This window comes from Callorhinchus milii, unplaced genomic scaffold (genome assembly GCF_018977255.1).
Source record: "Callorhinchus milii isolate IMCB2004 unplaced genomic scaffold, IMCB_Cmil_1.0 Scaffold65, whole genome shotgun sequence".
Taxonomy (NCBI): Eukaryota; Metazoa; Chordata; class Chondrichthyes; order Chimaeriformes; family Callorhinchidae; genus Callorhinchus; species Callorhinchus milii.
Window position 1 is genome coordinate 181509 of NW_024704806.1, and position 27057 is coordinate 208565.

Genomic DNA, 27057 nt, shown 5'->3' on the forward strand with positions numbered 1-27057 from the left:
CAGTCTGGAGTGGTACTGAGGGAGGAATGCATTATTTTGCCCACAGAATATAAAGTCAATTCACTTTACAGAGTATTCTGTGAAGCGCTTTGAGACGTCTCAAAGACGTGATAAGGCGCTGTATCAAATGCAAGGATTATTATTGGAGGTGCTGTTCTTGAGATGACACATTAAACCTGTCCTGTCTGCCTGTCTCTGACATTTCAGAGGTTGCAGATCTTTACATTGGAGAGGAAATCTTCTGGATCTTAAAGGGTACAGACATGCTGGTCTCTAAAACCTGGAACATTTTGGATATGGAGCTGAATTTTAATAAGACACATATTAAGAGACACATCTTGTGTCAACATTCCTGTACTCCTGTTAAAAGTCCTGGCATTTTCTGAGGTAAGAGTGAAGATCTGGGTTGTGCCCTGGCTGTGACACAGCCTCTGACAGCAAAAGCATCACTCACTGGAAGCATCTTTACAGCTTTGCTCATTTTCTAACGGAGCTCATAGCAGCACTTCAGACAAATGGTATAAATGTTGTTCTCTACTGTCTAGAAGGATCCTGTACAGATTTAGCATTAGCCCTGGGGCAGACTCAATGTCACTGCAAATAGTCAGCTCCCTACAGGAAACTGATTTTACAATATAGTTTACATTTATATAGTACCTCGGGAGGATGTCTCAAAGCGCTTTGGCACTGGTTGGAATTAACTAGCAACTTCACAAAGACAAGACAGAATTGGAGCTTGTTGACTCTGCACAATTACCCAACTGTGTCAACTCATTGCTTCATTAAAGGGGGACATTCAGCCTATATAGCCTTCACTAGTGCTCGCGGACGGCACCTCTCATCCTAATTCCCTCCTTGTTCTTACCTGTTTTGCCATCTTCCTTTTCAAATTGGTCTGATGGCGTTGTTGACAATACCTTTGGCAATGTAAAGACAGGAGGATCTTACATTAAATGATCCCATTGTTTCTCCCCCTGTCTACCCCCCCATGGCAGGATATAATAAATAATAATAATTCTTGCATTTGGTACAGCGCTTTTCACGTCTTCTAGACGTCTCAAAGTGCTTCACAGAATAGACTTAAAGTGAATTGACTATATTTTGTGGGCGAAAATAATCTGATATAATCCGAGGCTTCATTTTTAACACCTTGAATGTACAGAGGTAGGAGATTTGATGCTTGAGAACACCAGTGCTACCTTACACTGGGAGCTCAACTCTTAATGTGAACCCACAAGCTTCTGACCCAGACACCAGCATATACCAACCGAGCCAGGTCAACAGTGCTGTACTGTAAAATGGCTGAGCGAGGGAATGTGCAGGCTCCAAACATCGCTCTCCATTAACCACAGACACCAGCAAAAGCATCTATCTTCTTGGTAAGAACCGACAGCAAAATTTGCATCAATTACCCAGAAACAGCTCATTAACCATTGACAGCCATGTTCATCAATGATTCAGTTCCAGGCCTTTTTTTTAAACTCATTGAACAATCAGATGTTGGAGGGTGGATTTCATTTGCCTCCAGTTTTCTCTCCTTATCCCCCTAGGTCCAAGTCTCCCCCAGAGTTCCTGATACCTGACTCACTTGATCATTCTTCATATGTGAGCCTGGCTAGTAGGGACCAAGGGTGGCCAGAGACTGCTGAATTGTGGCAGCATCTCTCCGTCCTGCCCTCACTCAATGCCCAACCACATGCAATAACCAATAGTTGGTTGTAAGGGTTAATCATGGTGGCTATGATATTAGATAGTGCCTACAACATCTCAAAGCATTTCACAAGATGTTGCTGCAAAGTCTGTGTATTTGTAGGCAAACAAAGCAGGCAATTTGCACAAAGCAATTCCCCATAAACAATAAAGTGTATGAACAATTTATCTGGGAGATTGTGGCCGAAACTCAGAATAAAGCTATGAGTTCTTTAACATCCAGCTGAACACACAACCTTGTTTTAACATCTCATCCAAAGGACGGCATCTCTGACAATACATGCTTCCCTAGTGCTGGATGTCAACCTGGGCTGTGAGCTCAAAGCCCCAACGCCAGGCTCAAACCCACAAGCTTCTGAACCAGAGGGAATGGTACCAAGTGAGCCAGGCTGAGTAACCCTCAGTCCTGATGCCCAGTATGTGTCTGTGTGTGTGTCTGAGAGAGAGAGCAAGAGAGGGAGAAAGTTTATTACATCTGAACTTGGCTCTGAAACATGCTGCCACCTGGAACATCACACAGAAATTTGGATATAGAGCTGAATCTTAATAAGACATGTAACTCTTTGCCAAGTTGGATCAGGATTCTACTTCCATCAATAGTTCTACAAACTAACTCTCGCAGGTTACAGACTGGCCAGATCTCATGCCTGGGCTCCATTTAAGCACAATTCCACTGAGTGAGACTGAAAAGATTGAACAAAAGTATAGTCACTGCAGTTGTTGGCGAGATCTTTCAGACCCCTGTGTTCCAATGCAGTGTAGTAATGGTTTCTCTGTCTGTCATAAATAAATGATCTTAGAATTAGATATCATTGTCGATAAGGTTAAGACATCTTAAAGTGCTTCACAGGTGAGGTAAAGTAACTGTGTGTGTTTGCAGGCAAACACTGCAGCCAATTTGCACACAGCAATATCCTACAGACAGGCATGAGCCAGTGCTCGGTTACAGTGCCACCAAACAAAGTCTAGGCAGCCAATTATCAGAAGCCTTCTGCCTCGCCATATGGCTGTCAATTTGTTGAAGGCTAAATCTCTATGACACCGAAACGCTCCCACCATTTTTTTGGCTGCCGATATTTCTATTTTCTTTCCCTTTCATCTCATGATTGAGCTAAATACATTTGTTTTTCTCTTTGTCAAGAAGCTCCATATTAATCTTGGAGCCAATTATGTTCTCTTAATCACATTTAAATAGCAGCACAGATTTGAAATGAAGCAGCTCTCTGCCGGAAGTGCCTGTCACTGAGGATAATGATCCCTATCTCTTTTATTACAGAACAGTGAATAAATCAATGAGCATATTAAACCTGCATCACAAACCTGGGAGGACCACTCCCACACTCCAATCTTCTTCTCCCACATCCTTCCTCGTAATAATAATCCTTGCATTTGACATAGCGCCTATAACCTCAAGCATATGTATCAGTTTGGCTGATTGCATCTCTTGCCTTTAAGTCAGAAGGTTGTGGGTTCAATCCATGGGACTTGTCAGAGGTACTGTCCTTCAGATGAGACGTTAATCAGAGGTCCTGTCCCATTTGCTTATTCGATCCCATGGCACTATTCATAAAGAGAGGGGAATTCTCCTGGTATTTTAACCAACATTAGTGCAAAGGTGGAACCCACAGGATTTCAGTTACAGAACTGTTTCGAGGAGCTTTGCGCACACCAGAGGCAATAAATGATAATTGATGCTGAAATATTCAACTTAGCTTCCAGCTGAAGGAAACTAATTAAAAGTCTCTCTTTGACAAATGTTTTCTGTAACTTAAGTTGCATCAGAAAGCGATTGCCTTTATAATGAGCTTCCTGCCAAAGTCAGTAGCTTTTTTGTTTTTCCCACTGGGATTCCCATATTTTCCCAAACCTATTCTCATGCCTTCAGTGTTATATAATAATCCTTGCATTATATACCGCCTGCAGCATCGAAACCTCTCAAAGCACTTCAAAGTTATTTGCTGCTAAAAGTGGCAATCGCTTATTTATAAGCAAACACAGCAGCCATTTTGCACACAGAAAGGTCCGAGCCATGAAGCAAATGACTAATTTTATTGGGGGGATTGTCGTCCAGAAATTCCCTTCTCTTTCCGAGTAGTGCCATGGGATCTTTAGTGTCCGCCTGGGCAGACAGTCAGGACCTGGATTAACATCTCATCTGAAGTTAAGCCTCCTCTCACATTCCTACTCGATGACTGGAAGAGAGAAGTAGGAGGAAAAGAAAAGTGTAGAGATTAAAGTGAGAGGCCACCAGAGCAAGGCTGGCACCACACACCTACAACTTCAGCGGTGGACACTGAAGCGACATTGGGAGCAGACACGCAGCCTAATTTCCCGTTCTCTAGCCTGGCTCAGTTGGCTGCACCTTTGGTGTATGAGCAGAGACGATATGAATTCCGAGTCCTGACGGGACAACACATACCTTGTCACAGTTCTCACTGAAAGGCTACAAATCTCCCAGGTCAGTTCAGCATAATTCTACAAAAACATTTTCTACATTCACAATCCCATAATAATAGCTCAGCTGCACCGCAGGAACCTTATTATGTCAATATCTGTTTTTTTAGTCCAGCGGGAATGCGAATGAGTTAGAGCAAGCAAATGCATCTGGCCCAGGGAGGTGGAAATTTTCCTGGACCTCAGAGAGTTCACAAATCAGCAGCATAAGTTCAGCCTCTTAGGTTGTTGAAACTTACAGTTATTGAAACCAGTAATTTAAATTATTTTGAGAAATTCTAATTTAAACATAAGTAAACTTGAAGAGATAAATTGCATCCAATTATCATACCTCATTATTATGCTCTCCATTTCTGACAGCTCAGGGTCCTGTATTTTTTAGTTAATTTGTGTTTCTGGTGAATATTTCACCTCTTCAAAGTGAAGGATGTCAGTTCAGGCAAATGAAACCATTTTCAGGTTTAGATTTTTTAGTGTCGTTATTAAGTTAGGTCAACTACAGCACGAGTTAGATACAGAGTAAAGATCTCTCTATGTCGTCCATCCAACACACCTTACAGCACAGGTTACACGCAAAACTAAGTTCCTTAATAATACCTCAATTCACAATTTGAAGTTCTCAAACCTTGGCTCTTGCCAACCTGTGCCTAATGCTCTTATGAGGTAAGGAAAAAGAAAGTACACATTGCATTCTAAACACAAGGAAATTTCCATGTGTGCGTGGCATATATATGTGGAATTCTCAGTTTGGTTTGGATGCTCTTAAGCATAGTGATGGCTTTCTGCATGTGCCGGCTGACTTGTGTTGGGGATGAGCAGGGGAATGGGATTAGAGTGCTCCAGTGGGGGAAGTCAGCACTAGTACAGACACGATGGAGAAAGAAGAGGGAGTGGGATTAGAGAGCTCCAAGTTGATTTAAGATATGTATTGGGTGTCTTAATAAACCTAAACGGCTATTTCACAGCCTGTTTCTCCAGCCAGAGTGATGCGATAGAAGTGTCATTATTCTACATGTTTTGTGGAATTACTGGAGATGATTATAGTATAATAGTCTTTTAATTTAACGTTTAACATTTTGCTGACAAATTGCCCTTGTAAATTGTCCAACACATACAGGGAAACAAAGAATTAATAATGTATCACGGCCCCCTTTTAGTGTATAATGATTTGCAGGTACAGTATGAGAGAAAGATCTGCAGTCATAGAAATGTAATGAATATTTGATTTCAAATCTCAATTATATTCAGCACATCCCCTGTTTAATGTTTTAAATCAATGAAGTCAAGTTTGGCAACTTGAGCCAGGCTGCTTTAAACCAAAACATGTGACAAGAAGTGTTTCACTGAATGTAACTGTGACGATCTAAAGTAAATGTCGAAAAATAGAGAAAAAGTGAGAGAGAACGAGAGAGAGGGACTATTTGCTGACCATCCCTTTACTGTACACTTATTTAGTCCAGAAAATAACTTTACTATGAGCTGCCTCATCATGGAACATCTCATAGTGATCAGTGCCTTGACTCGTGCACTTGGACATCCAGCACTCCCAGGTCAGCTACAGCATGGGTTAGGTGCAGAATAAAGCTCCCTCACTGTCCATTAGTGCTCTCGGGCCAGGTATAACACGCAGCAGATACACAGTAAAGCTCCATCATCACTGTCCATCAGTCCTCCCAAACCAGGGGTAGATACAGAGTAAAGCTCCCTCTCTCTACATGTTTCTGTATGTAGTATATATAGTATATAGTACAAATTTGAGCTCTCTGTACTGTTGCTTTGATTCCACACAAGAGCACACCAGTGAGTGAGCTATGCTGGGCGGCCGCAAGTTTGAGTCGTTGTGTTATATCAATGGGACGGAGCTATTTCTACATAATATTCTTAATAATAATAATCCTTGATTTTTATATAGTGCCTTATCATGTCTTCGAGACGTCTCAAAGCGTATCACAAAATATACTGTAAAGTGAATTGACTGTATATTTTGGGAGCGAAACTTGACTGCGAATTGTACACAGCAGCGTCCCACAAACAGCCGTGGATTGATTGAGTGACCAAATTCTTCTTCTTAGTATTTTTTTAAAGGGATTATTACCTCCAGAAAAGCGATCTGCCAATCGACTAACAAGCAGATTTCTCCTGATTGCTGGATAAACAGAGGCGTGTGAATTAAGTAAAGTTGCCCAACGTTTCTCCATGTCTGGGAGTCGAATCCAGGTCTTCTCACTTGCAAAGCAAGTGGTCTAACCGCTGTGCTACAGACTCCCCTTAACTCCAAATGCTAATTGGATGGCACCAAGAAAGAGAACATTATCAATAATTAACAAACATCTGTTTCCTGTTTGTCTCTTTAATTCTTTATTCTGGGCCCGTCTATCTGGGATGGGGGGGACTGAGCTGTTTTAGGAACACCTGCTTAACTAGCAACTTTTTGGTTTAACTATTTGAGAATCATCTGATTGAGTTGCTGCTCTCGCCCTCCTCGTGCTCCCATCTCACCATCCACCAACACAGAATGAGACCTTTTGCCACACTGGAGGAGTCATTGATTCTTTGGCTGTCAATCCCTCCGCTCAGTGAACACTGACCTGCTTCATGCCACCTGTCTCATCCACGGGAGAGCTTTCAGTCATTCTGTCCCTGTTCTGTGGAGCTGCACCCCGAGGACACTCCACAAGTTAAACAGCGAGACAGAGTCACTTACTTCTGTTGTTTTTTTACAATATCATTAACTAATTTCCAGGTGCTGCTGGACTGTCTTGTATTCCTGCCAGGAGTTTAGTTTTACAAATGACCCTATCACTTGACCTGTTCAGGAGGAGGTCACAGACTACTCTCAGGCCTGGGAATGAAGGCAATTTCCTGCTTTAAATACAATTGATTTTTCATATTTTGGGTAAATGATTAACACAATGTTCTCCTAACATCTACAGTGATTTACAGTGAGTGTTGGCGGGTATTTTGGGAGCAGTCAGGTGAAGGATAGCCTTGTGCCGTAGAGATCTGCTCTGGGCTGGAAAGTACAGATGAATTCATCTTAAAGAGACAGGGCAGTGCACTGGGAGACAGATCACCTGTCACACTCAGCCCTTGGGGTGATGGTGGCCAGGATCAGCTGAAGTGATTGTGAGGAAGCTTGTGGGTTTAGTGGTTCTGAGCAGGACCAGGCTGTATTGCTCCAACTTTGTAAATGTCTCATATGTAACTTTCAAGACAAATCGGCAGAATGCACTTGATTTCTTTCTCTCCTTCCCTCCCTCCTTTCCTTCCATCCTGGAGATAACAGGGGACAATAATGATCACTGAGGCCCAAGCACAGAGTCCATCAGAGTAATATTTGGTAGACAGAGACACAGACCAGAGAGTATTCTTAATTCACTGTAGTTTTTGAACTGAACATTTTTCTAATGTGCTCCTGATATTATTTCTCTGGATTCTGCCACGAGTCAAACTCATTAAAATTTGGATTTAGTTATTCTTTGTGATTCAGACTCTTTATTCAGGTTGCCACAATGACAGATTTCTTTGCAAGTGTAAGGGGCGGGCAGGGGTGGGGGTTGGAGGTGGGGGTAAATATGATTAAATGAAAAGAAACGCAGAATCCATCCTCAATCTCGGAAGTATTAGGAGTGCACTTTATATAATATTGTTACAGCGGAGGTCAGTAAGCCCTGCCATCGGAGGTAACTTGTATTAGTTTTCTTCATACATTAGCTGGAAATGACATGAATGCAAAAGGATTGATTTAAGAGGAAGGTAATTTTGGGATGGAGTGGGCAGTCTTTAAGTATCTGGCTTTCAGCAGCACTGTGGGTGTTTGATTAGTCCCTTACCTGACAGGATATTTAAACTCAGTGGGATTTGGTTATTCTGACTTTCATCTTTTAATTACTGAGATAGATCATGAAAGGTGATTTGGATAGCACTGCTCACGTGGATTTCTGTCTGTTTCTCTCTTTCACTGAATCAGTCTCTCTTTGTTCCTCTGCCTCTCACAGTCTTTACTCCTGTTTCTTAAACGCGAGAAGCCGGAACAGCACGGTTGTATATAATGATAATGATCCTAATATTTGATATGGCTCCTTATCACATCGAAACATCTCGATGCACTACACAGGATTTTATTTAGAATGCGGCAGTCAATTTGCAATGCCCCCAAAACAGCCACGAAGTCAAATGGATGGGATGGGTTACCTGAGAGCAATGGTGAGGCAAGAACATCTAGTCTTATTTACGAAGCCATCTGACAATGCAATCCTCCCTTGGTACTGCATTGGAGTGCCATCCAGAACTCTGAGCTCAAAGCCCTGTCCTGGGGCTTGAACCCACAACCTAGTGACCCATAGAGGAGAGTGTTATGTGTTACTTACTGAACTGTGATAATTTGCCATTGAAGGCAGCCTGGGTTTCCGCAGACTGTTTAAATAGCTTGGGGCACATGCGCTATTAACTACAGTTTATGTGTGTTGAGCAGCTCTGAATCAATAGTGTTCAGTCTGCAAACATGAGCCATTTATTAGGATTGTGAGAAAGATTGAAACACTATGAAAGTGGTGGAAAAAGCTATAATTTCATTTTTGTTCCTTAAATAACTGGTGCTGAAGGTGAGCAATGTGATGCTGAAGCACTACCTGTGGAACACAAAGACTTTAAGATGTGAAAGTCTCTGTATAAATGTAAGAATTATTATTTGTTAGTGTCACAGACAGGATGGACCCAATCGGCTCCATCTGAGCAGAGAATGTCTAAGTTGTTGTAACATTTAAAGGTGGTTCTTGCCTCTTCTGTGTAATATATTGTGGCTGTTTTGTAGCTGAACATTTACTCAAATTAATTCCAATGGCTCAAACTCTATATTCTTTAAGATTTTGCTGCCAAATAATCAATCCAACAACAACAACTTGCACTTATATAGCACCCTCCACGCATTGTAGTGTCTCAGAGCGCCTAACAGCGGCCGAGCCTGACTCGCAGTGGTGGGGAGGTGGGGGGGGGAGCCGTGCTTTGTCTCGCTCCTATTGGAAGTAATACCTAGTAAACAAACACAGCCATTTAGTTTCACCCAGGACTGTGGGATTAAGTGCTTGTGACCAATAATTGTGTCCCTGGAGATGCCGGATAGCCATGAAAGCTATGTGGTCATCGGTGTCAGATCTGGGGCTGAAATTCTACCTGGGTCAAGATTGGGAGTTTTATTTCTTAGCATTCTAGAGTGTGCAAAATTTAGACCTGTCATCACGTTATCGACCTTTAATTCTCTCTTAATGTCAACTGCTTGAATTCCTTTGCGTTATACACGGGGAGTCCTGTAGCTCAGTGGTTAGAGCACTCGCCTCACAAGCGAGCGACCTGGGCTCGGTTCCCGGCAGGGCGAAACCTTGGGCAAGTTTCCTCACTCCACACGACTAATAATAATCCCTCAAGAAAAAACAATGATAAATCGGTCACTTCAATCCACGACTGTTTGTGGGACGCTGCTGTGCACAATTGGCTGCCGCGTTTCGCCCACAAATATGCAGTCAATTCACTTTACAGTGTATCCTGTGAAGCGCTTTGAGACGTCTTGAAGATGTGATAAGGCGCTGTATCAAATGCCAGGATTATTATTATTATTTATATTTTTATTTCCAGATTCCAGCTTTGCGGCTCTCTGCCACCCTCCTCTGCTCCTGCCCTGCTCTCCTCGGTGCTGGGCATGCTGAGGACGGCTTGAGGAAACCTCATTGGTATGCAGTGAGCAGCTGCCCACATTGAATAGATGGACACAAGCCTGCCATTTATTCAGTGGCTAGAAATGGCATATGCATTTATTATACTGTATTATCAGCCGCATACTTAATCTTCATGGCCTCATGAAACATTGCACTTATGCAAAAAACATACAAAATAAAACCTAGCACTTTGTGATGAATGCATTCTGTGCAAATTGCTTCACATAACAAATTACCCATAGTGTTGACCACGATAATGTATTAATTGCATTGTCCCTATTATTTTCCAGCTCTGGTTTTATTGAAATCTACACCTCCAGGTGCAAGATTTATATTCGAGGTGGTTTTGCAATTTCATAATAATAATCAGTACATTTGATTTTTTTGCTTTGCATTTTATTCAGTGCCTTTCAGGCATCGGTTGATATCTTAAAGCGCTCCATAGGAGTATACTGCAAAGTGTAGTGACTGTGTATTTTGTAGGCAAATGGCACCTATATTATTTATTTAACATTAACTTTGTGCTGATTAAAGTGAGGAATATTGCTTTGGGAAATGAAGTCATTTCAGCCCCCCTTACCCATTACCAGCATGAAGCACCCATGTTTTTTTGGTCAGCTGGGTGTCTTGACACAATTGCGGAAACCCATCACTGTGCTTAAGAGTATCCAAACCAAGCTGAGAATTAAATGCATCCAACCTACACATGGAAATCCCAGAGATAGATTGTTGGAATGGAATGCACACTGTCTCTCCCTGGAGGGATGCTTCCTGCTTACCTAATTCCAGAAAGTATTAGGCGCAGGTTGGCAAGAGCCAAGGCTATAGAATGCGTTGAGGTTCTGCTGGAGTCTAACTGGCTAAAACCACATAGCTTGCACTGACTGCAACAATAGTCAAAATGCAACCTGTTAAACACTTAACAGCTGATTAGCGAACGGGAAAAATAGTACACGCCAAGTCATAACTTGCCCTGTTCCTGGCCCAAGATCCAAGGCTGGGAACAGCCTCTGAGAAGCTGATTGTACACAACAATTAAGCACCCAATTGATCCGAGAAGTCAATTAATCTCAGAAACCTATGATTCTCCACCATTGCGGCAGGCAGTGGCTGAAGGTATTTAATCATCCTCTCAGTTGGTGTAAAGTCTATAGGTTAACTTCAACTCTCAATGTATCCAGTAACCACAACTCTCTGTGTCTCGAGTAACTGCAGCATCCATTCTGACTCAGTCTAATTCTCTTTCTCATTCTCTCATTGATGCAGTGCTTCTAGTGAGAATAATAATCCTTGCATTTGATTTGGCACCAGATCACGTCTTCACGTCTCAAAGAGCTTCAGAGAATATACTGTAAAGTGGATTGACTGTATATTTTGTGAGTGGAATGATGTATTTCCCTCCCATTTCTTGGGTCAGTGAGTCAGTGGCTGCTTTAGTTAGAAACTGAAGAACGTGTTGATAAAAACAGAAATTTGTGGGACAGTTTAAGCCACATAACTCACCAATTGTTAATACTGAACCTCCCCACGCCACCATGTCTAGTATAGCCTTGTGGCTGCTTCTCTGCAACCAATTCCTCTGCTCAAATTGTGCCATTCCCTCTGAGCCTCGGTTGGTAAATAAAACACGAGGCAGCAGAGCTCCGGCTTCACTGCAGTATTTTGCCTGAACAAGAAAGAGATTTGTAAAGTGCACGGTGGTATTTGAAAGGTGACATGTTTTAGCGTTCAGCTTTTAACAGGTGCTCACAGGGGCTCTGTGGCTTTTAAGAGCCGCAGAGATCAGTGAAGTATCAAACATTTCTCTGCCTCTCGGCAGAATAACAGACACCTAGAAGAGATCAGTGAGCTGTAACATGCCAATTTACTGAATAACTCAGCTTTATGATTAGCTGATATCAGCACCTCCTACAGTAGATGACACTTTTATCTCATGGCCTCGTGTTAACTGAGCCATTTGTCCCAGGCCCCGCGATGACCTTGCTGATCATAGCTGAAGGTCCCAGCATTGTCCTCACTCTCAATGGGTCCCTTGCCATTTGTTGGTAAGTGAGTCAGTGGCGAGTTTAGTTAGAAAGGAAAAAGGGGGGAGTTTAAGAGGAATTTCTTTTACAGACAGTTTTTAGGAAGTGGAATAAATACCCTGTAGGGAATTAATTTTCAAGAGGGAACTAGATAGATATCTAAAGAGGAAAATCTACAAGTTTACGGGGAAAGAGCAGATAAAATGGATGTGAATGAACTGGCTCTTTCAAAGATATCTGGATAAGGCCTAACAGATCTGATTCGGAGGCGAGAGTACTACCAACTGAGGCAGGCTCAGGCATTCATACATTTATTTATTATTGATCGTAGTTTCTGGATAATTATTTTGGATTCTTTGAGTAAGGATTNAAAAAAAATCACTTGATTTGGAGATGTGAAAAAAGCAGGAGCAGCGATCTATCGGGAAGCTAACAGTGGGAGTTGTCTGTTTGAATGGATATTGTTTGTCAGCTCAAAAGGATTTTATGAAGCATTGAAAACCCCACAAGCTATGTGAAGTGCAGCACATTTTACAGTATGATACCAAATTGGAAGAAACAAAACAAACACATAATGACCACCTTTGGGAGTGACATGGCTTTTCTACTGTGGCTCAGAGGCGGAGTTGTTGGCTGTGTTTGGGGCTTCTGTTATGTGCAGGTCTGTCCAAACCACAGGTTCACCAAGACTGTATTACCTTCTGAATGATTCTAGTTTGTTCTGGAAGATCTTATGTGCTCACGAAGTGTTGACGGGTAGAAACCCACTTGAGTGTCAGTTGCCAGGTCTAGAGAAGCACTGACCATACAGTGTAAACCTTCTGCAGTTTTGTCTAACACTCGAACTTACTTCCAGCCTCATCGGAGCACCTCCTACTGATATGATGTGGTTCCCAGCCCCAGGTCGAGTGTCCAGCCAGCATTGTCAAGCAGGTTGACAGACCAGCCAGCCTGGCTCATCGCCAAGACTTGGAGGAGCACACACTGCCTCCGACTGGGGGCAGGGATTCTTCCTACTCGGCACCTATTAAACCCTGAAAGCCGAAGCTCTAATGGGTAGGATGTGCCTAGCCGGGGAAAAGCAGTGGGAAATCATGTTGTTGAATTGTAATCAGAATGTCAATTTAGTTCAATTTGAAATCTGTGCAGATTTTCCTGGTTTTGATTCAGTTCCCACTTTGGGTGCTCATGGAGGCAGATAATGTCAGGGACTGAGAATTAATCAGTCCAAATTCTCCCACATCCAGACATTTATGAGGCAGACAGAATGGGAAATTAAGAACAGTCCAAACTCTGTGTTAATCTTGTCTTGTTCTACCTTCACAACAGTATTAACAGTCTCGCTCTGTTTAGGCATATAGGCTTATCCCTCCCGGTGTGGTCCACCATGCAGAGTAGTCATAGCAATGCATAATTAAGTTGGTTGTAACTATCACTGGGGGTTAGCAAAGCAGGATATTGTGGTTTCCAGGCATATCTGCAGGGTAGAGGATGGATGTAGCTGCTGGGAATGACAACAAGGCTGTGTTGTGCTGCTCAGCACACCCTGGTGATACAATGGGGGAGTTGCTGCCGCACATTTATATTCTGCCCCGGGGTCAATTATTAGCTCTCAGGTTCAGCGTTGCCTCCTGATCCCGTCCCTTCAGAGACGGTCTCAGTGAACCTTAGAAGATTTACCACTTTTATTTATTTAACCTGCAGTGGTTTTGGTGCTGATTTGTTGGTCTGGCGGGCTGACAGCACTGAGTGAAGGAAACTCCGTGTCTCACTTAGCAGGCACTCCTTGTTCGCTCACATAAGGACAACTGGTCATCCACTTCATGGATGTGTGTGGGACATCGCTGCACACTGTCTCGTTCACCTACAAAAACACAGTCACTACACTGCAAATCCTGTGAAATGCTTTGAGAAGTCTGAACAACATTGTAAGTTGTCAAATGCAAAGATTATTATTCGATAAAGTCTAATTCACTTACACAGTGAGTACTTTTGTAGACACCCTACATCTAATCAGTGTCAGTGTTACATCAGATCTAGGTCACACTCGCAGCAATGTAATCCTGGGAATGCTACATGCTACTGGTTTGTTCATCTAGTAAATGCACAGTCACTACTCTTTACAGTAAATCCAGTAAAGTGCTTTGAGACATCCTTCCAGAGTGAAAGGCTCCATATCAAATGCAAGGACTATTATTTTAGTGCCTCGCGTTAAACAGTGCAGCATTTATTTGAAGCCCTGACAGGATTGGAATAAACCCAAAGCTGTCAATCACAGGCACGTGTGAAAACACAGCCGTTCTGTTACATCCTTAACAAGTTCCCATAAATGTGTCTGGTGTGACCTGCCCTTCAAAACCAATACAGTCACATTGCCTTGGATTGTCTTTACTCTCTCACTAACAGTTGATGCTCTTATTTTGCTTCTTTTAGTTTTCCAATTGTGTCAAGGCGACAGCTTTGTAATTTCCCAGCATCAAGCTTCTGATCTTTAACTTTAGCTCTTTTTCTAGTTTCTTATCCCAGCCCGGTGTACAACAAGCTGAATAAAAATTCCATTGGAGTATTTCCCTCATTATATTTATATCCTTGGTATTCTGAATACACTTTGGTTCAAGGTAAATCTCTCTATTAATTGGCAGTCATTTGCAGGGGAAGCTTGCTGTGGAGGGCTGGCCCGGACACTGAGCCATTTGATCTGAACGGTTGAACTGACAGGACTCACAGCAACATAAAGCTGGAAACTCGGATGTCAGAAGCTGGCAGGAACATCAAATCCACTGCAATTTTCAAAGGCAATAAAAGGCAAAGTAATAAAGCTCTGATCATTGTTTTGCCGTTGTCACCTCCAACCCTGGACAGAAATCACTGAACGACGGTCTTGCTCATAGAGACTGAGAAAACGGGGAGCAGGACACGACATGCGGTCAGGGCTAAGTATTAACTTGGGCTTTAAAAATGGGGAGGGAAGGGCAAGGCAGTGGGGCTCTAGGATGAAGTTTCAGAAATCGCGAGCTGTGTTGTGTTGGATGCCAGTTCCTCCTCTCTCCTACTGTCCCGCTCGCAGAGGAACTTTGCTGATCACACGTCTGCATGTAATGGCTGGGCTGAACGCTGACAGAATTCCAGTTGAGCCTCACCGACTTCAGCATCTGAATGCCTTGGGACCTGAACCTGTCTTACCCCTGGACTGGGAAAGCAAGTGCTCTCACACCCCACCCCCTCCCCCACCCCCAGGAGCTGAGCCAGAGTAAAAATAGCACATCCAATCTATTTGCCAAGCTGTTAACATATTCTACTCTTTCAGGATCTTCCAGCACATTGATCTCCAAGCAGTCACCTTTGAGACTGAATTAATCTTGTATAATAATAATATAATAATAATATAATACTGAATTAATCTTGTATGATGTTTATGCTTGTTTAGTGGTGATATTTTATATTCTATGCCCACATGTATTTGAGCAAACCTCTGAAGGATGAAGCCCTTTTCCTTGGGGCAGGCCCCAGATGAACACACCACAAAACTGAACCGAATTGGTCCTTGCTCACAGAGGTCTCAGGATTGGTAAGTAAGAGATGTGTGACAGTGATACGGTAAGGTTTAACGACATAGGTTTAGTTGCACGAGAGAGTGAGCTTGTCACATATTCCTAAATCAGTTAAGTTTCAATACTCACATGCCGCTCGTCTTGGCTGCACTGTGTACATTATTACTGTGTACAGTTCTGGTCACAGGGGAATCCCAGGCCCTAGAGGCAGTGTAGAAGTTGATTCACTTCATGGCTGTTTGTGGGGCATTGCTATCTGTGCACAAATTGGCTGTTGCGTTTGCTTACAAAATAGTCACTGCAATTTACAATAAAGCTAATTAAGTCCCAATGTGAAAGAAGCTCCATAAAATAGTAATAATCCATGCATTTGATACAGCATCTTATCACGTCTTTGAGGCATCTCAAAGAGCTTCACAGAATATACTATAAAGTGAATTGACAGTATATTTTGTGGGCGAAACGCAGCAGCCAATTTGCACATAGCAGTGTCCCACAAACAGTCATGGATTGAGTGACCAAATGATTATATTTAAAAAAATATATTTTTCTTTTGAAGGGATTATAAACACTGGAAAAGCGATCTGCCAATCAACTGACAACCGGGTTCCTACTTACTGTGAGGTAAACATAGGCATGCGGAGTAAGGAAACTTGCCTAATGTTTCGCCCTCCCCAGGAATCGAACCCAAGTCCTCTTGTTTGCGAGGTGAGTGCCCCAACCAATACGCTACAGGATTCCATGATGCAAGGAATATTATTAGTATTATTATGGTTATTATCACTACCTATGAGCAGTGGGCCAGTAGTTTTATCTGAGCTGCTCCAGGAGTCGATAGCCACCAGCGTCTTGAGAATAATTCAGTCACACCTGAAAATCCATCCTGAGCAACTCAGCTCTAGTGCAGAAGGCACAGATCAATCCCAGCTTCAGGCAAACCTCCCATTGTGTTCTCCTGGATGAATTATTCACCTCTATGGATTATTCACACAGAGGAATTGTTTAGATTTAAGAGCTAGTCCCATATTTGAACTATACTGAGTCTGAATTATTCATATCTCCCAGGTACCTACTCACAGCGTGTTTGGGTTTCTTGACTGGAGCCAAGTGTATGAAACGTCAAATAGCAGCCACTGACACGATCCTTTTCTGTTCACGGGACATCCGATAATTTGACTGGCTTTATTGTAGCCATACAAGTTTATGATAACACTTAAAATATTTTTTTCTGAGTCACTGCCTAATTACTGTTGATCAGATAACTCGGCACAGACATGTGGAACAACATTCCTTCAGGTCTTAGCCTGTTGAGACCATTTTGTCAAATGATCATAAGATTAGTTTGGACAGGAAGGCATTTTGGCCCATCTGATCTCATGGGGTGAAGAGGGTATTCTGGAAGGATGCGATCAGATGGGTCAATGGATTTTCTTCATCCAAACCTCCAGTGATCTCTTGTGATCTCCAGACAGGTCAAACAAATGTGCAAATTGTGAGGATGGATTGCCACGACTAACATAAAAACTAAAAACAATCCTTGCATTTGATGTAACGCCTTTCACATTGGGAGGCCTTCTCAAAGTTGTTCACAGGATTTACTGTAAAGCGTAGTGACTGTAGTTTTGTAGGCAAATGAGACTTTTTTATTAGATGCAGGATGGCGAGAGCCAAGACTTGGGGACTCCAGAGTGTGTGTAGGGAACACGCTGCAGGCCAGCAGTGACATCGAGTCAAGTGATGTCATGGGTAGATCTCATCACATCTGTGTATATGGACATTATTGTTCCGCTGTAATTACCACAGGAACATATGTGGTTGAATGCAGGCTTTTCTATAGCAATGCAGTGGAAGGGAGTTTAAGCAGTCATTTTTTTCTCACACACACTGAAGGAGTGCAAATAGGGATTATGATAGGTGAACACGACAGCCCACAGTACAAGTGTCATTACATTTGCAATTATTTACATAGCAAAAGAGTGGATCATTTATCTTACCAGCCTGCTCGCCTCTCTGGGCATTGGAACACAACACTGCTGTTAAATTATGATGGATTCAAGTGAGACCCAGAAGATCAATGTGCGAGGGATCAATCGTCTCAGGATCCAGGGACTCTGACATGGTTCTGAATTTCAATGGTGCTTTAGAAAAAGGCGACAACCTTGATGAGGTTTTGAAATGGCATAACTTCAGCAGTGGCTGTTAGTCAGTGGTACACTTCCATTCTGATTGTGAATCCAGTCCTATTTCAATGCTGATCCAATCGCTTTTTTGCTCCTAACACATTGGAGACTCACAGTTCAGACTTATACTCCAGTGCAATACTGAAAGAGCAGCTGCATTGTCAAAGCTGCCGTCCTTTGAATGAAGCACTAACTAACTAAGCACTAAATAATGCACATTAAAGACCTCCGTAGCACTATCAATCTGAATAATTTTCCAGTGTCTTTGCCAAATATATGCCAGTAAACAATTGCTCATTTACATAAAGGCTAAGTGTAGGGTCTTGTTATACGCAAAATAGCTGCAAGGTTCAGCTATAAAATTTGTTAAACTCCTTTCTAGTGCAGTTAATGGACAACGGAGGTAATATGTTTTTTAGTAAACTTTGCCTGGCATGTCATCTGTCAATTTTGATTCCTCATTTGGTCTGTGGGCAGCCTGTTGGACCGAAGGGTTTAAGTGCCAAGCTGGCTGGAAGCACCACAGCTGGGATCCAGCCATGGAATACCAAACGGGATCTGGAAATGTTTGAGCCCTTCCATGTAGATCTTTAGGGGCTGGCTGATTGATTCTGATGCACTTTAAATCTGTTATAGAATTGCATTCTGTCAAACTGTCATCCATCTTTAACGTCCATTGCCATTGCTTCCCTATAACTATGCAACATTACTTTGCTTTGAGTTAAAGCCCCGAGCGCATGCACACACACATTGTTCAACCTGGAGATTGTAGATCCTGCAAACCGGTAGTCCAGCAACAAAATACACATCTTTTGCTAGCATTTTGTCAATGGATTTAGATCTTTTTTTTGTTGAAAGCTTTTCTGTTAAGGAACAATTTCTGAACTCGCTTTAAATGGCAGAAAACGCTGGAGCCAATATCAAGCTGGCATCAGATTGTTAACGCTCTTGCAACAAAGCTGCACAAATCAGAGCGCGTGGAAGAGGATGTAAAATTGATTGAAGGAGGCAGTGGAGGAGCACCACATCAGTCACGTCTTAAGATGAAGCTGCTCTTGGCAATCGATGTCTTCTCTCCCTCCTCCACATACCATCTGCATGTTAATCTCTTCGTAAAGTTGTTGACAAGCATTTAGCCTAAAATGGACAGTGCAGTATTTTTTTAATTCCCAAGCATAATGCATTTGCTCACCTCCTTGTTAAGCAAATAGTGTTCAGGATTTCAGTAAATCCTTTCTAACAGCTGTATTCCTCGCTAGTATTATTGTTATGCTCTCAGGCTTATTGCTGTCTGATAATATCTTACAGCCATAAGCACACTTTCTGTTCTCAGCTCTGGCTTCCATTTCACTTCCTCCAGTTCATTTTGATCGTATCCATTTTCTCGTGCACTTAGAGGTTTTGTGCAGAGCCTTTGTCTAAAACAGTCTGATCCCAAAGCTGAGCCCTCGCATCCACATTAAGTAATGAAGAAAACGGCTTCCAAATTAGGACACAATTTTGTAAAATCATACATTTGAAGACAAAATGGTCTCACAGGCTAAGACCAGGTGAAATTACAGGCCTAATGTTTGGCTCACCCAGAATTGAGCCTAAGATTTTTATTGAGACTGGACATGTGATCAATTGCAATAATACATGAGTCAAAACTCATTCCTTCAAGAAAGATCTTGGGTCAGACACACATCCAGCCCACAGCAAGCCAGCTCACCAACCAGTCATCCTCTCGTACACTTCAGTCAGAATAATTCCTGACCATTTCTGCCCTGGGATCAATGAGCACTGCCTTGTATTATTTTACCCACCAGTTATTAGGTTCAGGGATGTGATACGTGAAACAGCCTGATGTGGCTCAAATGTCCCCGGTTGGGGCAGTGACCAAATTACATCACATCTGTCACAGGCACAGAGCTTGTCATCTGCCACAGCCATCAACTGTTGCAAAGGCAATTCTGAGCAATGATACTGAGTGTCCGGATTATTTACCGTCATCTGTTTCCTTGCTTGCAATCAATTAACTCCAGTGCTCTAATAAATGGCCCAAAGTTATTATAAAATGTCGCTGAAATAGAATCAGACTGTAGGCTCGAGCTCCACAATAACATATCTCTGCTACCAGCCAAAGTCTCTATTGTGGACATTACAAGATGAGATTGACCCTCCAGGACACAGTAGAAGCTGCCACAGATGTGGTGGAGAGCCCAAGAAGAACCAGACAGCCCCCCCTCTCTCCCTCCTTTACTATTGGTAATTGAAGTTGACTGTAGGGCTGCCATCAATGGCAATTTCGTCTCACATGACAAATCTTGCATTTGATACAGCAATTCTTCCTGGGTTGAGATTTACTCTGTGTCCCATTTTGTTGGCCAAAGACACTGGGAGGCAAAAGATGCAGGAAAATGTGGTCAGCCGTTAGCCCTCCCTACTCATTCTGGACCGCAGTTATCATTATTTGACTGGTGGATATAATCCTAAATAATCCTTTAATGCATGCTTAATGGGTTAATTATTTTAACATGCTCAGCCATTTGGGCGTTACATACACAACAATTTATACTGAATGCTTGGAGGCAGTGTCTGTCTGGAGTCTCTAATGAATGAGTTTTGCTCCGGCTTATGGAACTCTGGAACCAACGAGAATCGCAAAACAAACACTAAAGAGCTCGGATTTTTCACAGCTCATTTCATTTCACTATATTCGTACTTGACGTTTCTGCGGGAAATGAAATGGGCCGTAAAGAATAAATGAATAGAATCTAAGCTTGAATACAATTGAACATTCAGGCATAAACCTCAGCGATTGCATGAAAATATAAGGCTGTCAAACAAGAGTCAAGGCTATTGATCAAAAGAAAGGCAGGATATACAGCGTTCTGAGCCGCTATCCTGCGTGAAGGGTGTTATATAAATAAATGTTGTAGCTATGGATAAACCACAGCTCTCACGGTTCCCATTTTAACTCTTATTGCCATTCAGGATTTCAATCTACTTCCTTGCCCTTCTCAGCCAGTGCAGCACTGCGGGTGGTCCCTTCACTGGATTATCTGGCTGACAGTAAGTGCTTTGGCAAGATGCGAATGTGGGTTTTGTTGCGCTCACCAGATAAGCACATGGCATTGCTTGAACCAACTGAAATCCTGACCAAAGCATTACATTCCAAGGAAGCAAATGACTCCCCCCACCCACCCTGCCATACGTAAAATTCACGTTAAAAGTCCAGTTTAAATTGTCCGCAAAGAAGCACTTCCAATTTAGCTGCTTCATGTCCCCCGCCCTCTCTGTTTCAATGTGGCTGAGCCTCCTCCACTTTGCCCCGCTCTCTAGAAATGCCTCCTAACATCCCTCCATCTCGCTCCTTCTCTCAATCTCTGATTTCAAAGCATCTAAAACATCTTCTCGTTGACTGGCCCTTTGGCCCTTAGGAGTTTGACACGACTCTGCGACATTTAAATTTGAAAATGAAGTGATTGTAAAGAACTAAAACCAGCTGGAATTTTGGCACTACGTTTCAATCTGAGAGACTCCTGACGTAATCGGTCTGTCCCCTTTCAGTGTTCTCTCTCCCCTATGTAGAAGAAGTGCACTCTCTATGTGTAATGGGCACTTTCCTCACATGCTGCAGGAGTTGCATATTTCCGCACTGTGAGCTGATATCCAAAGTGATTGACTGACAATCCTTGTCTAACTTGCTATCCTGATGTTAATGCAGTATTACTACAGGGAAATGGGTTTCTGTGTCCTCTCAAAGAGACTGGTTCAGCAAAAAAAATAATTCAGTTCAAAGTTTTATAACAGGTTATCAGTTTCCAACTTGCAACAACTTTCTGGATAACTAGCTCCAAGCTTGGGCAGAACATTGCCTGCCCCAGACAAGGGGATTTCAGAAACCTAGTGGAGCAATTGGGGGAGGGAAAGGCAGCAAGAATATAGCATGTAACTCACCTCCTCTTCTGGAGAGATCTTTAACATTTACATTGTGCCAAAGAAATATAAATGAAATTTCATTCTATTTGATAACTTTGTCTGCTCCAGCCTCTGCCTCTCACCCCAGGCAACTAAGCCCCTTTTTCACGCCTTCATCATGCCTTCATACCTTGAGTTGGTCCACTTGTTGCTATCTCAGTAGTCCTGTTCTGAGCCAGGCTAAGTTGCAGTGCTCCGTGGCACTGTTGATGACAAACCAGCCAGCTTGGCTCACTGGCAAGCCTTGGAGGATCAAACCAGTCAAACAGCTGGGGTTCTTCCCACTTAGCTCCTGATAACCCTGCAAACCAAAGCTCTAACAGTTAGGATACTCGCTGGATAAGGAGCAGGGAACTTCAGTGTTTGCATAACAAGTTCAATAATTTCAGTAGTACATTTCATTCTGCACCTATCACTTATACAGAAGGTCATGATTTTAAGTCCTTTATGAAGACCTAAGCTCACAATCTGGCCTGATACTCCAATTAAGTATTGGTGGATGTCCCAATGTTGGAGGCATATCTCATTGCTGGCTGAGATGTTAAACTGCCCATTCAAGAAAAGCTTCTTTGAATAGCCTGATCAACAATTCTTCAAATTAATCTATCATTCACCTCATAGCTTGTCTGTGGTTAGTGTTAGCTCAAAATACCTTTCAAAAGCAGTCATTATAAGTGAGCGTAACAGAAACAGAGAGAGCTGGGAAAACTCCGCAGGTCAGGCAGCATCTATAGAACGTGGACCCGAAATGTTGACTCACTTTCCTTTCTCCGTAGATGCTGGCTGACCTGCCGAGTTTTCCCAGCTCCCTCTGTTTTTGTTTCAGATTCCCAGCATCTGCAGTATTTTGTGTTTTGTTCACTATAGGTGAGTGTAATTTATGTAAAATGCTTTGAGACATTTTGATATAAGGCACTATAAAAAGCCAAGTTCTTTCTTTAGTCCTCCAATACTGGTCTCAAGCAGATATTTATTTATCCAATTATGTTATGAAGGAGATAATCGATGCACACAAGATTATCCTAAGGTGTGATCTTTCGCTGCTTTCACAGGGAATTTATGAAATGATCTTACTTGATAAGAAAAGATGTCTAAAAAGGAATGCGATGCTCACCGATGGGGGAGTTCTTTGGCACAGCAGACAACCTGTAAGATAAGTGGAAAAAAATAGGATGTTAACACTGTGAACCACATCACTGTGAGAAAGTATCAAAACAGAAGGCCTGGAGGCGGCGAGTGGCACTGGCAGTCAGTGGGCTCGCTCTGAGTGATGCAGTGCACAAACATACACACTTCAAGGTGTGAGTTCCCCCTCCGCCCGCTCTGTGGACATGATTTCCCCTTCCCGCTTTATAGCATACTGCACAATGCACTCAGACTTTTATAAGAAATCACACAGCCTGATCCTCCAGGTCAATCACTTTGACACAGACAGTGCAATCAGTATTAGCTCTGTATTCCCCTTCCTTGTAAGCTATAGCTTTTTGGCTCAGATGCCACCCATTCCCCAGCACTGTATTAGAGTGAGTGAGACCAGCACTTACACACAAAGTTCTGATCCGTGTTAACGGTAGAGAGGGGTGAACCCATGGCAGCCAAGCGAAGTTGGTAAGAACTCACTGAAATCACTGGGTACCGTATCACCCATATCAATGGAATGAGCGTCATTCACTGAAATCAGTTAAATTGCTGTGCGCAATTGGCTGCCGCGTTCGCCCACAAATATACAGTCAATTCACTTTACAGTGTGTTCTGTGAAGCGCTTTGGGACGTCCTCCTGACGTGAAAAGCGCTATATCAAATGCAAGGATTATTATTATTATTCACTGAAATCAATGATATTCATCCAAATCAATGGAGTCATCAAGATTCACTAAAGAAAATCTGCTCGCCCAAATTAGTGAGACTTGCCAAGATAAATGCAATGTGTTATTATTCCTGCCAGCTGTTCTGCTGGATGTATTAACACACGGTACAATCATGTCTCAATTCAGAGGAACTGTATTGTACCCAAGTTGATAGTGCAGCACAATAGGGATGGATTGGGAGTGTATCAATGTGGCCTCTTGCTTTGTGTGGCTGTAACACATTATCCTCAGGATCAGGTGTGCAGCTTTGCGAATAGTGTACAATAACTCTTATTTAATCTTGTAGCAGTAAGTATCTCTAGCCAATTAAATCCACATCAGTCAGGCTGTGATGTGCCAGTGATTAAGATTAATCCGAGGGGTTGAGTAATGTTGAGCAGCTCTCAATAAGACTCTCTTATCAGTCATTGATGGCAAACTACAGCAGTGCATTTGATCACAAGGTAATGAAACATGAACAAGCAATGTAATAATAATAATCCATGCATTGATACAGCTCCTATAATGTTGAAACGTCTCAAAACACATCACATGGAAAATCATCAACTGTAGTGATGGTGTATTTGTAAACGAACATGACAACCAATTTGTACCACAGTGATGTCCTACAAAGAGTCGTGAAGTGGATAACCAATTTTATCTAGGAATTATTGTCCAGGACACTGGGAGAAAGTCCCTCACCTCTTTAGTAGTGTTATGAGATTTTTCATATCCATCAGAACAGGCAGACTTCTCATCCAAAGAATGTCTCCTCCGACCATGCAGTGCTCTCCCAGCCAAGTCTGTGAGGTCAAGCCCGAAATCACTGTTAAACCATCTCATTAGGGTGTCACTGTAGAGTGAATGGCAACCATTTGAGACCGACACAGAAATCATGTTTTGCCTTCAAAGAAAATACCAGCCTTAATATAGTATTCAGTAACTGCTGAAATGAGCACTCAAGCTGGCATCAAATGATCAATAGGAATCGGTTTGAATGCATTTGAACCATTAACAAACCTGTAGGGAAGATGGGAAGTGTGAAACTGACATGTCAGCAAGGTTTCATGTTCGCTCCCTGCTCTGTGCGAGTTAGTTGATCTCAGTCAGGGTGCTACAATTGGACTCAGTGCCTGTTGGCTGGACAAGGGAAAACTCAGCCAGGGTTCCTACTGTAGATCTCTCTCACCGCTGGGAGGTACTTGTCTTTGATGGTTGGGTGTGGGCTCAGCTGCAATGCCGCTTATGGTTGAACAGCTTGAAATAAACAAAAAATAAAAGAACAGCTTTGATTCCAGACAGGCTGCAAAAATGTCCCTGATCCTTCTTGCTGGTGTCTGCAAACTGCCTTTCCATTGCACTCTTACTTTCTCAGTTAACCTCAACTGTCTTTTAGATGACTCCTGGTTGGTTCTCATTTAACCTGGGTCATCTCAGCTCACTAGGTTGCACTCTTGGCTTTGGGTCCAAAGGTTGTTGGTTCAAACTCCAATGTCCAGCCATCTCTGTTCCTTCAAGGCACAAGTGTGAGCCGTGACCCCATCTCCCCCACTCGCGCCCGATTCCATTGGTTCCCTATCCTTCAGAGGATCCAGTTCAAAATCCTGGTCCTCACATACAAAGCCCTCCATGGCCTCGCCCCACCCTACCTCTGCCACCTCCTAACCCCCTACCAACCCACCCGCTCCCTCCGCTCAGCCGACTCTGGCTGCTCCACGTCCCCCGACCCACGCGCCCACCATTGGCACTAGAGCTTTCAGCCACTCTGCTCCCAACCTCTGGAATTCCACCCCCCAATCACTCCGCCTCACCCCTTCTTATCCTCCTTTAAGACCCTCCTCTTCGACCATGCCATTGGCCACCCCCCTTCCCCTCCCCTCCCTCCCCCCCGACCCCAGCTCAGGTCTGACATGCTGTCACTGTCCAGGGCCTTGGGACGTCCTCCCGATGTGAAAGGCGCTATACAAATGTAATCTTGTTGTTGTTGTTGTTCATAACCTTAAAATTTAAGTTGACAGCCCAGTGCAGTATTTGATGGAGAAAATACAGCATAGTTGGAGATGCCGTCTTTCAGATCATATGTTGAACCAAAGTCTGAACTGACTGATATTAAAGATCTCATGACCTTACTAGATAAGGGAACTTCTCCCATAGTATCTCAGTCAACAAAATAAGATTTATTAGTCACTCACCTCAAGGCTGGTAGTGAGAACTGGTGTGTGCAAATAGCTGCCATTTCTGCTGATAAGCACAGTCACCACACTAAACTTGATGGGAATTAAGGTGTCAGTCTGACTCAGTTGGTAACGTTCTTGCCCCTGAGTCAGAAGGTTGTGGTTACAAACCCCACTTTGGAACGTGTCTGTGCTGACACTCCAATAGAATGCTGAGGGACTACTTCACGATCAGAGGTACTGACTGACCTTCAGCTGAAACGTTAAACCGAGATCCCTTCTGTTTATTACGTGAATATTAAAAACTTGCTGACGTTATTTGAAAACATGAAAGAATTTCTTCCGGTAGTCTGACCAACAACCTTCCAGATAAATCCGGTCAATCACTTAATGACTGTGTGAGACAAACTGACTGCTTCATTTCCCTCCACAGTCACTACACCTCACAGTAAATCCTTTGAAGCACTTTGAGATGTCTCAATGATGCATTAAGAAGCTACAGTATATCAAATGCAAGGGTTATTATTATTATTCCTCGTGAAGCACTTTGAGGTATTTTGGTACGACAAGGTTCATATTTGTGGCTGTGTGATTTCAAGTGAATCACTGTAAATTGTGAAACTCTTAGCGGATCCTTTAGAACTGCTGCCAATTTTTAACAACTTGTCCACATGACTTAACTTTGCTCACAGATGCTGTGTGCGAACTGTACTCAATGCTGAGACTGTAATGAACGTGAGCAGAAGAACCTTCTCCTGTTTCTTCACCAGGTGGCGCTGGGTCAGTCGCTCGTGGGGCACAATGACATGTGTGTACAACAGAGCTGTGGTGATGTAGACATGCGCTGTCTACAAAGAGCTGGTTACGTGTCTGCGGTTTATGTGATAGTGAAGAGTATTAAACAATCTGTTACCGTCCTGGTCAAAAGCACTTTGTAAATCAGAGTCGGGACTACAAATAGCATTACAGTGTTTGGGTGGATTTTAAAATCTTACACACTTGTTCTCTTTGTCAGCCTGCATTCGGTTGGAATTTAATGGAAGCGAAGAAAAGGTTACCTTGAATGACAAATAATTCAGAAATAGTCACAGCCCTCATTATGTATCAATTATGCCTCGGGCCAAGAGAGAAACAAACGATATGATAAAAGATTTGCAGGCTGTGCTATTGCTATTGCTGTGTTGCTGACAGTCAATACAGACACCACCCTGCTTGGCCAGGTCTGTTGACACTTTACTAACACACCTGTTCGTGGCAGATTGACAGATAGCAGAAAGATTATCATCTCAGGATTGAAAAATTATGCTGGAAAAGGTCAGAATACCTGTCAACTGTGGAGTTTTAAGTAATAATGCATTGAAGGTTGACTGGTTTGAAAGCCTGGTGCACGTCAGCTCATAGATCAATGAGAAGCTCACAGAAAATACCTTTGCTTTTATCCAT

At 42.8% G+C, this 27057-nt stretch overlaps 1 long non-coding RNA gene across 1 annotated transcript; it reads right to left on the reverse strand.

The window, feature by feature from the left end:
• Positions 1-21840: 21840 nt before the first annotated feature.
• LOC103180516 lies at positions 21841-24281 on the reverse strand. The gene is made up of 3 exons (XR_488115.2): positions 24143-24281; positions 22708-22739; positions 21841-21894 (listed from the first exon to the last, which is right to left on the reverse strand). It is a non-coding gene; the product is annotated as an uncharacterized LOC103180516 (long non-coding RNA).
• Between the last annotated feature and the right edge of the window lie 2776 nt (positions 24282-27057).